Source organism: Solenopsis invicta, chromosome 6 (genome assembly GCF_016802725.1).
Source record: "Solenopsis invicta isolate M01_SB chromosome 6, UNIL_Sinv_3.0, whole genome shotgun sequence".
Lineage (NCBI taxonomy): Eukaryota > Metazoa > Arthropoda > Insecta > Hymenoptera > Formicidae > Solenopsis > Solenopsis invicta.
In genome coordinates, this window is record NC_052669.1 from 25,610,503 (window position 1) to 25,623,535 (window position 13,033).

The 13,033-nt window shown below is 45.9% G+C and overlaps 1 protein-coding gene across 4 annotated transcripts in view; it reads left to right on the forward strand.

The window, feature by feature from the left end:
• The window catches only part of LOC105200473 (heterogeneous nuclear ribonucleoprotein K), an 89,625-nt gene that overhangs the window by 18,401 nt on the left and 58,191 nt on the right, over positions 1–13,033 (forward strand). Inside the window, exons 1-3 of one of the 4 annotated variants that reach the window (XM_026134388.2) lie at positions 4,647–4,789; positions 6,481–6,530; positions 12,670–12,719. The gene's annotated coding sequence lies outside the window, so the exon portion shown is untranslated. Of the gene's footprint in view, positions 1–4,646; positions 4,790–6,480; positions 6,531–8,601; positions 9,920–11,093; positions 11,232–12,669; positions 12,720–13,033 lie in introns of those variants that run through there. The other 3 variants (XM_026134386.2, XM_026134390.2, XM_026134389.2) reach the window with 3 other exon arrangements.

Sequence of the window (13,033 nt, forward strand, 5' to 3'; positions counted from 1 at the left end):
GGTGGAGGTTTCGCGGTAAAAACGCCTCCGCCCGAAGAGGAGGACTCCTCGCGCGAAAGTAGCTCGCGCGAAATGATCCGTAAGGAACGAAGAAACCGCACGGTTACCGCCGCCGCCGCCGTTTGATCGTGAACGATGGGAGCGTTTTCGCGTGGAACGCCTGGTCGCACGATGCTGAAGACCATTGTCCTCGCGCCGGAGCCGGTTTCGAAAGCTAGAAAAAATCGTGGCCGATAGGAGGGTGGAGAGGGAGCGGAGACGAAGACGGAGAGGGAGAAGGAGCGAGATGGATAGAAACAGTCCTCCTCGCGGTGTTGTACTCGCCTTCCTCGTAGCTGGATGAAAACGATCTGAAGAATCTTTCTCACGACCCGGGGGCATCCTGGAATCGCGCGGTGTCGAAGGACTGCGAGTTAAATGAAAGGGAACGAGACCGTGGCGATTGACTATCCTTCTTCGCTTACTCCGCCGCCGTCGCCGCCGCCACGCCGACCTCTCTGGACATTCCACTCGTTTATTACTGGACACGCTGTTTACTGGACAGTCCCATTTTCGGCCGGATGTATCCGCGCGATTCTTCGCTTGAACGAGCGAAGAACGATCGTCGATCATCGCATAACGTACGATTACTCTATTAATCTCAAAAATCCCTTCAGGAATTTTTAGAAATTATCTTGTGCTCGGCACGCGAGTGACTCGCGTCTATTTCGATCCCGAGGATTTCGCTCTCTGTCGTAGTTGTGATTTCAACTTTGTCAGGCTCGCGTTCTTCGTCGCGATAACGGACACAGTTTGTCGCGCGTGCTTCTTCGTGTGTTTCTTCGCAGAAAAAGAAAACGGGATCGCACGATAGTTTTTCTCCTGTGTTCTTTACGTTTACGAAACGAAGCACCTTGAGTAACGATAAATTCTCTTTCTGCACTTCCTGACTTTTTCTTCGTGTCTTCTCTTGCCGCTTTCTCTCTCACGTACTCTCCCTTTTCCTACGAAGTCGCTCGTGATTTCCGTTCATTCACCCTTTCCGGTCATCACCCTCTCTTCGCGCGCTATCTTCACTGTTCCCGCATTGTTGTCTCTTCGCAACTCACTTCCGCGACTTCTTCTCGGAATCGTTTACTACACAGCATCCACCTTCTTAATAAATAAAGATGAATGTGCCTTCTTTTTGTTTTTTTTTTTGTTTTTTTTTTAGAAAAAAAGTCGGAAAAGAAGACGAGCTCGATAATGTAGCGTGTATAAACAAGATTTACTTTTTGAAACTTTATAATGAATGAAAGCCTTGATAACCACGCGACGCAGTTGCAATTCACACATTTATACCGATAAACTTTGTATTTCTTAAGCGCGTTTGCAATTGTCAACTTTTCCACGGCTGCTCTGCAAAATTTTAACAAGCTGCGACAATTTTATCGCCAATTTCAACTTTCGCAATTACGCTTTCTCCGAGGGTGGTGCGTAAAGTGATTTCACTGATGGCTTCGCTGAAGAAAGATGTGTTGCACTCACAAATAAGAAACATGGAAACCCTTAGGCTCCATGAAGGATTTATCGCCGACTGACTCTATGCAGAAAATGCATCGCGTAATCGCCGAGTTTGTCGTACCACGTTTAGAAATGTTCTCATAGTCGGTCGTTCGTCATCGTTAAAGTGAATCTCGCCTTAGCGCCATACCGTAGTACTATGATTCGCGTGATGCTTTAATTTTGTTTTCATAATTTGATCGCGCGTTGCATCGCTAAAAGAATAAGAGTCGATAAGAGTCAGTGAATTAAAAACATCGGCACCCTTACCTCTTCTCTTTGCAGAGGAAGATTGATTAAACTTTAAATGAACTGTCATGAACTCTATTAGACAAACGTTAAATATGTGTGACTTCTGATCAAAATCAATGTTTATATCATTTAGAGTTTTTACGTAATCTTCAGATTTATTTGAATCAGTTCGAATAGCTTCCTAAGTCAATATAAGAATAGAATGTCTACGGAAATTGGCATTTAAGACGCGGCAAAAAACAACTGGTTTTATTTCGGATTGACAGACATTTGTCATATTTTATTAGATCGGACAAGATACGTGATCGTATGGGCTTAATTGACAAGCGGCATTGGCGAACTCGTTCGCATTGTTCAGGACAACAAGGTTGGCGTGTCGGGTAATACGATTTCCTCTTAAAAAACAAGGCGAACCAATCGAACCAGTTTCCGCGGAACGAGTAACGTGCACGATATTATCTAATTTCTGAATTATTTATCACACGTCGCCCTTCTTTCGTGGGATCGTGTGCCGCTTTCGCATTTCGGTATCGATTTTACGCTATTGATCGCTAGAAACGAATATTTAGTCAATTTTTTCATTTGTCATCTTCCGCCGCGATATTTACTATGCTTATCAATCGAATCTGGATAAATTATTACACAACCTAAATTTTGACAGCTCAAAATGATCTACAGTGTCACATGATGAATTTTGTTGGAAATATTTTATTTTTTTGCCAAACATTAATGTTATTTATGAACGAACCCTTGTAAAAATATAATACCAACTTCCGCGTTGAGATACTCATATTTCGGAGCAAACCTCAAATTTATGAGTCCTTGTGACAGGTGGACCGTGACACGTAGCATCGCGTATGCGGAAAAACCGCACCGGCCACATCTGATGTCTTTCTCATTCGCGCTCATTTCGTCGTACAAGAATCAAGTTACTGAGAGAGGGACCCAAGGATCGATAACGCAAATAATCGAACGTCAAACGGGGACGTGCCCGTTTGAGTCTTTCCTCCTCGTTCCCGCTTCGAGCACTCCGGTTCCTCTCCAAAGTCGCGAATAATGCCGCGGGTTGGGCTCGATAACCGAGTCTTCAAGGTGGATTTCGATGGTGCGAAGAGGTACGTCGACGAACCGCGTGACAAATGTTCGTCGATTTGAGACGACGTCTAACGACGTCTGCTCCGTTCTACGTTCAATCCTTGAGTCGGTAATAAGATCTTCTAACGCAGTATCATCTCGTGTTATTGTACAAGAAATCGCGTATCGATTTGAATTACTAGCTTGTTATTAAACTTGATTTATTTGTAGAGCGAGATTATCTGTAGACTTGTCTACTTTTTTTTTTTTTTTTACTAAAGTTTAAAAGTTTCTCTCCGTTGCCCAAGTGGTCAATAAATAATATAAAGATGAGATATAACTAATATAGTCACATAGTATTACTGCGAAATTTATTCTATGGAAAACGTATTCACACCGATTGTTTCGTTCAGTTATGGGGAAATGCAATTGGGTATTTATATTCGCACTTGTGGCCGTACGAAATTAGCAATTAACGCTAACAGCGCTCGTTGTATCTCCATCGCACGGCTTAATTCAAAATAAGACAGAACGATGTTCGAAGCGCTGACAGTGAATTCTGGGACGTAGCCAGAGCCGAAGCTAATACCATTAACCCAACAATCGCTAAAGTGGCAATTAGACTTCGAAGACGAAGCCGTTTGTGCGACACTTCGGAACTGAGATTCCATATATACGTGCAAAATAACAAGAGATAGAAATTGGTACGCGTTAGCTGTGGCAAAAATATATTCCATGGAATATGCGCTCAGCTTTCCATTCTACGTACACATTCGCTCGCTGAATGTCGATCAATTTTTTTATTATTAAACAGTCGCGACTTTGTTTCGATTTAAATAATGTATTTCTTTAATTATTATTCGAGTTAAAAATATTTTCACGCTTTATAAATAGCTATCGTCCTTTCGTAACTCGTCAGAAGAATTATTCGTAGAGGCTGAAGGCGGATAAGATCGACATCCGCTCGCGTACAAAGGCTGTATCCTAAATGTGAGCCTTTGATACAAAGCGGGAGACTACGGTACGACGAACGCTCAATGTGTAAGCGGAGGATTCCCTTTATGAAAATAGGATTCAGCGGCATCGGTAGATCCTCCGAGTCTTAGCCTGTCGCTCCGACTTAATTGCCAAGATTATCCTTGCGTAAATACATTCCTCTATCGCAAGCTAGGCGTCGTGGTAGAGAGACCAAGACGGCCTCACCGCGATAAGGAGATTGCGAGTTAGCTTGGAAAATAATCGTCGCGGGATGTTAGGGTGCCAGGCCGGTGGTGGTGCCGTGGTACCACGCGGCTTGGCTTTTCGCAACCCTTAGGTTGCGACGGTAGCGGTCGCTTTCAACTTTCTCGAAGCCCTTCGGCGGCTGGTCGCGCGAAGGGTAGGGATCGCTCGTAGAGCGACAGGGGAGATCGGTGGTGGAAGAAAAGCGGTTGCCCTCGAGAATTCCGCCCCCTCCCGGGGGTTACGTAGGTGTTAATCGCGGCTTGTGTGCGGGATCGCTGAAGGTAGAGGAGAACATATACGGGATCGAGTATAGCAAACCGTGTAATATCGACCGTAGATGTTGTTGATGCAAACGGTAACCATGGGTGACTTGGGCTGGTTGACCAATTGCAGTCTTCACGGTGGCCGTACTCGACCAATCGTCTAGCGGTACGCTGCCGGTTTTTTGATTGGGCGATACCAGGGATAAGAGACCAGTTCGAGGCCATCGAGACCCACAAATGAACGTGGACACGTCAAGTGAAGAACATCGGCTTGCTGCGGCGCCAAGTGCTCGTCGTTCTTCATCGTCCTCCTTCACGTCGAACTTGGTCGCCGCCGCCGTCGTCGTCGTCGTCGTCCTCGATCGTCTCACTCTTCTTCGTGTGTGACGCGACCCTCGGATAACGATTCGGATTTTGTGTCTATCTCTCGGTTATCGGTACCAAGCCTCTTCTGTGTAAGATCCTTTTACAATCAGCTTTTCGGTTGCTCAACATCCAACACGGCCATCGCACGCTACAATGGACGCACTCGATGTTTCACATTGTATTCCGTCTCATGATCTGTAGCCTCTTGATCTGACAAAAGCAGCGGATTTCCGTCGCTTTCTCTTCGACCAGTTTTTCTATGCACCACATTGTCATCTGAATGTAAGACGGGACTAGCTTTAAAATGTCTTTCTGACGATTGCTTTAAAACCATATCTTTAAAACCTTCGTCTTTCGTTTTAAATCATGTTTAAAACGATCTAGAGATTTTAGAGATACAACAAAATCTTCTTTAGAGTCCCTTCTTGCACAAAGACTACACTGATCTAATGTATTGTGTCGTATTATTTTTGCTTGGAATTTTTGTTGAAATATTTTATTTCTTAAAATATTTCAACAAAAATTAAAATATTTAAAATTAAATAAATTTTTATTTCTTCATAAAAAGAAAACTCTTACTGTCGTTTGATACTGGAGAGTTTCAATAGAATAATTCTGCATTTTATGTGAACTCGAAATAATAATTTTTTTTTTTTTTTTTTTTTTTTTTTTTTAAAGCTTTAATCGGAATTTCGCGACTACATATTTTTTTATATATTTTGAAATTGTTGATTTATTCGGGAGACGATTGGATTGGCTTTTCTTTCGTTCAATTTTCTCGTATTTCGATGTTCTCGAGGGTACTCAAACCGATTGACTCGACTCGCTCGCGGTCCGGTTGAAAAGGATACGTCCTAGAGCAGTAGATCGCAAACTAACAAAGTGGATTACAGTGTACTTGGAGCTTCAACACACTTTTCGTCGGTCGAGCGCGTATTTTGCATCGGATTCGCTCGCTTTCAGCCACCACCACCATTACTACCACTACCACCACCACCACCGCTGCTACTAGTCACCACTGTCACTGCCAACCCCTCTCGCTTGATCTATGTGTTTGTCGGGGCGAAATTAAGTTATTTCATTATCGCACGCCATTGTAGCTACTCTCGTCTGTATAGACATGCCGTTGTTTCGGCGCCGAGGTGGCTTCGTCCGTCTCGGAGAGAAAAAAAAAGCTCGCACGACGTATCAGGGGGATTCTATAAGCTTTTGTCTCTCGCACGATTAAGTGACACGTTAATCTCAAATTCGACACTATTTTTTTTCACGATATATTTCCGTCTTTCTCGTGCCGTGAATTCGTGATTCTTTCTCTACAATTAAAATGTGTTTCTCAATTTTTAAAAGTTACGTAAATAATATTTTGTGTCCGAAGTTATTAAGGAGTGAATGAACATCTTATGGGGAAAATACGTTCGAGTCAATAATATCCAATGTATTATTGGAGCGAAAATAAACGCGTGTTTCTCAATTTTTAGAAGTTACGTAAATAATATTTTGTGTCCGGAGCTATTAAGGAGTAAACACCTTACAGGGAAAATACGTTCGAGTCAATAACATCCAGTGCGTTATTGTAGCGAAAATAAACGCGCGTCTCGCATGTTTTGTCTGTGTGTCGCGAGTGTACGTCGAATGTGTCGTAATTTTCGCTTAGAAAGTTGCACAACACGTGCGCGTGTCTCTTCCAAAAACGACAGTTTGGCGGACAGTCTCGTCTTGCCAGGCTCACGTCGTTAATTGTGGCGAACCGGTCGTAACTTTGTCGTGTTTTGTGTTTCAGACGGGTGGAAGGCTGCCGTTGATCGCAGAGTAATTTACCTCCGTGTCAAGGTGAGTTGATAAATTTCTTTTTACTCTGGGAATTACCGAATTCGCAAACTTGAGAGAATATGATAAAGTTAGTGCCATGCGATATTGAGACTTATGTGTTTGTCGCGATTGACGACGATTAATTGATCGCACTGATATTATCCCCCGTCGCGTATAAATTAAATGGATCGATAACTTCTCGCGCGAACGACATCGCGCGTATAAATTTCAAGGGTAGCGAGTCAGTGTTGCACAAGTGCGCTAACAATTATCATACTTTTTTTTAATTGTTAATTAAGAACCAGCTTCGCGCTCTCTACTCGTGTACAGGAATATATCCGATAAGATCGCCATCACCATTGTTCTTTCTTCGTATTCCGGGAAAGAGAATGACCGGGTCGGCGTTGGGATCCTTCGGTTTCTCCGCTTTTCCACCATCACCGTGCGAAATTCGCCCATTCAAAATATGCTTTCTTAGCCGATCGCGTAAGGATAAGATATCCGTTACATCGTGTACGTGCACTGCATTCGAATGAGCCGAGGGCGAACGAAGAAACTCTCGCGATTGCTTTGCCAAAGCTAACTGTTCCCTCCGCGCCGTTTTCATTCAATTAGATTCGCTATTTATATCCAGCGCGAGCCTCGGGAGATTACTCGATGATAATCAAGTGTCGGAAACGCGCGACGATTTTCTAACCGCGGCGGTAGGTTCCGCATGACGCTTTTAATTATGTCACTTGAACAGCTAATGAAACCGGAATGGATGTCATTAAAATTGCGCATTTTCGCGCGTGATCGTATAATTCCATTTAATACTATTACTTAACCGCAGAGGATACAACTGTTTCGATACACGTTGTTACGATAATAGCCAGCAATGGCTTTTTTGTTGCGATTCGTGAAATCGTGAATATTGTCAACATTCGTACCACTTTGCCCGTAGCGAATTATATTTTATATTTCGGAAAGATTAAGTAGTTATACGCAAGATAAATATCTCGCGGTTTCCCAAGATAACGCGCGCGATTTTTTCCCAAAGGCTTATTAAATTTCCCTTTTTTGGAGAATTCAATTAAACCGTTACATCGCGATGCGGGATCAAGGTACGGGACGTAAGTCGCTGTAACACCTGACGTGGATAACCAGTTTCGACACGAGAGTGAAATAAAGCTTTCCGTTTCTTTTCCCCTGGATCGAGAAAAGGAGAGAGATAGATAGAGGGAATCACGAAGCGTGACTGCGGATCCTCGCGCGCGTCTCAGCCGTGAAATCGCAGTACATCGTGTCCCTCTCACTCTCGTTCCGTGTGTCCTTTCTCTTTCTCCGCTATATATTTTATTTCGCGTCTTTATTTCGTCGTTTCTTTTTTCCATCACGCCGCGCGCTGCGCTGGTACCGTAGGACGGAAACGTCTCGTCGCGTCTCATCTCGTTTCGTCTTTCTCGAATCGCTACAATAATGGCCGATCATTATTTAACCGCATGCTATCGCTATATTGCTATAACCAACAATTACGCGCCACCATTGATACCAGTAATTATTTAACGTGCTCGAGCGCGAGTCCTCGTCAATTCTCTTGAGCGTTTCTATCGAGCGCGAACTTGACTCCCGTTCCCGACAATGTACGTGCAATTACAACGCCAATTTTTATCCCGACAATGTACGCGCGCGCGCGCGCGCGCACGTTAGAATCGATCTTTCCTTGGGGGAAAAAACTTGATTAGACGCCACGGAACTTTTTCGTTATTCAACATTGTGTTCCGACTTTCTACCCGTCCCGCTTATCTGGCCACGTTGCGTTATCGTCGCTTCAAAAAGTAATTCCTTCGCGTTCGTCACGGTTCGTTAATGTCTCGGCGGAGCGTGCGCTAATGGAAAACGGACGGATGTAATTTGAACGCGAATAGAAGGGGATCGATAGCGGACATCGCGGATTGTCGCGCGTATTTGCCGAATATTAATCAGTCCGCGCGTCGTTGAGCGAGCTCTTTTGATCGCCGCAGCCTTGACGATGCGAGCGATATGTCCTCCAGAGAATGGATCGATACCCGCGAGAGACAACCAACGTCGACCGCTTTTCCTCATATCGCGTATAATCATCGTAGAGAGCGATTGCGATTAATAGGGAAGTTATTGCAGCGATCTATTGTTGTCTGCATGCTTCGTACGTGTGTATTAAAACTGCGCGACTCGCGTGACGATAAAAATACATATGCACGCGGTGCATATAGTTCTCGTATGAGTTTCCTGGAGTTGCGAGTATTACCGAGGTCGATGAAAATGGGAAACGCGGAAACGTAGAAATCGGAGAAAGTCGTTCGGGCGCGATCGTATGCTGCGATGGGAGCGTGATGGGGAAAATACGTTTGTAAAATCGAGGGATGGAAGGACGGCGGAAACGAAGCGAAAGAGAAAGAAATAAATTTATATGTAATACGATAATGTAATTTAACGGTATGGCGAAGTAGGATTGAGCTATTAGCATATTGAGGAGCGACGTATGGCGGTGAAAAAGTCCCGGGATGCTCGCCCTGGGAAATGGAAAGAGCGGATGGTCGGGTAAAGAGGATAGTAACGGGATGTCCGCGAAAACCACGGAGATCCTGTACCACTCGTGTGAGATACGAGACGAGCGAACCCAATTTTGCCTTCGATCATAGAACTCGTTTCTCTTCTTCCGTCACACGTAACTTTTGAAGCGTGAGAGTCTTCTCTACGAAAATTTCGTTTGTTTATTTCAAAGTGTCTCCTTTAGTTATCCGCGTGACTAAAATTGCGTTTTCCTTATCGATAAACGGGCGCGCGCAAGTCCATCGTAGATTATTTTGAACCCCCCCCCTCTCTCTCTCTCTCTCTCTCTCTCTCTCTCTCTCTCTTTCATCTCCCTTCCCCCTGGGGAACACGTTCGGAAACTACATCGCGGATTCCTGCTGAATCACCCTGTACGTACCGCGCGAGTGCGAGGGAGAAGGGAATAAGGGATGAAAAGAGGAGAAAGAGGGAGAGGGAAAGAACGAGAGTGACAGAACGAAGGGACGAGGGCTCGGCGCATGCGTGCCGACGCAACAATATGGTGAATTCCGCGAAGCGGCCTAGTATCCGCCCGACCGTCAGCTGATCGATATACATCCGCACGCACGCCACGTCATACGCGCCGTACCGTGAGCGACACGCATGTCATGTCATGCCGTACATCGGGCTAACCCGTTACGCGCCGCGACTTGGCGCCGCGCCGCGCGACAACCCTCATCGCGCTCGGTCCGCGTCTCGGGATTTCGTATCTCCATTACGTCTACCCGTCGTCCGTGTTCTCTCGTTGTCGTCGTGGATGAGCGGGACGGGTCTCGGCGGCGAGTTCTCCTCGAGAGAGTTCCGAAGGCGAGAGAAAGAGCTTCGGCCAGCAGCCGCAGGTACGTCGAAACGTGCAAGCGTGTTGAAGTCTCACGTAGTGCGCTATTCTTCCTTACATCGGTCACGATCTCGCGACACCGAAGTGAGATTCCATCTTCGCATATTTAAATTCGTTCGCTTTTAAATGTCAGAGACGTTTCCAGTTCTCTCATTCTAATATAATGAAGAATCGGGGTCACATTTGCCATAAGCGCCAAGATTTTGTGCAAAATTTTAATTTGATCAAAGTGATTTATTCAATTGTGTAAACCTATAGAAATGTAAGTGGAACTTTCTCATTCCAGAATCAATTTTAATTTTTTTTCTTTTTTTGTTTAAAAATGGTACAAGTTCTATTGTTACCTAACCACAATAGACAATAGTTACGAATTTCCCATTAACTATCTAACTTGGGAAATTCGGAATTGTCTTATTGTTATCAGTTTGCTCATTTCTTTCAAGAGTGTCTCTCTAACTATCCAATAATCGTGTATTCTCGTTGTATCTCCTGCCTCTGCCAGGCGTCGCATTCTCCGTCGATGAATTCGTCGAGGCGCATAATCTCGTCGGTGTCGAGTGTCGCGGTTAGTCAGCGTTTGCCACTCACGTAAGCGACGTAATAGCGCTTTTGGTATAAACAACTGGTGCCTGTTTGCGGTCGCGCGTCTTATCGAGAACGCGATTCCCGTGCGTTTTTTTATCGGGGAAAATCTGACCTAAAGACTCGTGAGTTTTATTACGCGTGACCTCTGCATGGGATCGCGCGGAGCAGACCGAAGCCCTTCTCATCCGCGCGACCGTAAAATTCTCATCGCGCGGCGATCTCGGAGAGCCGTTCATTGACTCTCCTCGCCGCTCTTTCTCCGCATCCGCCGCCTCCGTCCCTCGCGCCGCGCTGCATCGCTATGCATCCGCATTACTCGCGCGCACATTGCAGCTCGATGTGCCGCGCTGCACCGCGCTGCACCGCGTTGCACCGCGCTGCACCGCGCTGCGCATACATCGCTCGCGCGTAGCACATGCCGCTCCTCTTTTCTCTTCTCTCTTCTCTCTTCTCTTCGGCCACTACGATCTCCCTCCGCGAGCGATTCGCCCCACCAGTACTCGCGGCTCCTCGCGACGAGGAAGAGGTGGACGAGCTTCGGCCACTTGGCGAAGTTTACTCGTGTTCTCGGCCTAGTACTAGTTCTGGCGCAATCGCGTTCGTACGCGAGATTCACGCTCGCACGAAACTTCTTTGCCTCAAGATTCTTCCTTGCGGCGAATCTTTCAACGAGAATCAGGAGAGACATTTGGAAATCCGGGCGTTGATGCTCCAGCCGCTCTTACCAGGTTCGTGTATATGTCGATCGAAAACGAGAACCGGAAATGGTAAAGACATCGTGTTTTCAACCGTCTGTGTTTCCAACAACGACGCGAAGACGCTTACTGGTATAAGAGATCGCTCTCTCGCGTGGGAAAGTTGAATGAACTTCAGTCGCAGCAGCAGCTGCTGCTGCTGCTGCCGCTGCTGCTGCCGCCGCCGCCGCCGCCGCCACTCCTGCTGCTGCTGCTGCGTTTGGCACGTTCATTGTCCCTGACCTATCCCGGGGGGCGTCTGGAATTTTCAGCCTTGAGTGCCCGATCGTGATTCGCGAGCCGTGTGCAGGCCGTGTGCAGCCGGCGAGTGAAGTTTATTCTCCGACACCTGGTGACAGTGATCTAGGAAAGTGTTCAAGGTTCCGCGTCGGTCAGTCCTTGGACTCGCGATGCGAGGGCAGCGCAGTCGATCGTTTTAACGTCGCACAGTTCTGTTCGTTCTGCTTCGAGTGGGTGAATTTAAATGGCTGTCGATCTATGGATCCACGATCAAGTGACTTTCGTCACCATTCGTTCTGATATTCGCCCAAACTCGTGCGTTTCTGTTATTTGTTATTTTCACCGCTGCACTCGTAGACGACGCAGCATCGAGACTGATGCAGCGAGCGAGGATTTAATAAGGACACTCTCCACCGACGACGGTATGCGGGTCGGCCTGCAGTGACCCCGCGTAGATTCCAGAGAAATGATGCGCGTCGGTTAATCGCGACGATTTATCTTTCAGCGGTTTCGCAATTTCTTTTAAAAACGCCAACGTTTATGGCCCGTTTCTAGAGCGGCCCCGTCTCCGGACGGCGATAAATAGTTGGACGAGTAGTTATAATTAATTCCGCGCACGTGATAGCGATACTCGACCGTGCTCTCGGTGCAGTTTTATGACCGCGCGATGCGCTCGGACGTGGGACGCATAAGTGCGTTTTTCTACGCCGTTAAAAATGCGAAACACGATTTTATTCTGCCGAAGCGATGTTTTCTTATTAATTCATGCTAACATAATAGACTCGTAACTCGAAATTTGCATCAGTCTGTTTGTCGCAGGGCCGCATCTGTTTGTTCAATTTTAATGGCGAAGGCGCGCGCGTTCGCAATTAACAAAATATCTAGATGCACTCTAACTCGTTATTCAAGTAGATCAATTTGCTCCACCATTATTTCTTTTTACCGGCAACTAATTTAGATAACGTATATTAACAATGTGGAATGCGCAAGAAGTTATCTGATATTCTAGGCGCGTAAGACGTGGGTATCCTAATTATCGCGTTCCTTAGCGCACAATAGTACTAAGATTGGTCTAAGAGATACGTGATATTAGCTCGCGAGACATTAATTATAATAATAATAATAATAATAATACAAACACGCGTACGCATATTAAGCGAGAACTAAAACCATTTTTGTCTTGATTGTGCAGGTCTTAGTGCCGATTCAACGCGGAGACTGCAAGGGCAGTCATCATTATTGGTGAGTAACGATTATTCACTTTGAATAATTTTTTCTTTTTATCAAAGTTCCGTTTTATGGGTCGCTATTCAGTACATGTATTTCTTCGTGGTGCGGATGACTCGTGCATAAAGTATCCTTGTTGAAACGCCCCTATTACCGCAGCTTCGTGCGGTGGAAACGAGCCGCGCACTGAATGGGATTGCGATTAGCGAAAAGCGGGTCGCGACGTTTTCGCCTGCTGGCCGCGAGAAGGCGAAGGCGAAAGCAAAGCCGGTGCAAAGCAAAACGGTCCGTGCGCACGGAGAAGGGTTAGGGAAGAGAGACGCGCGAAG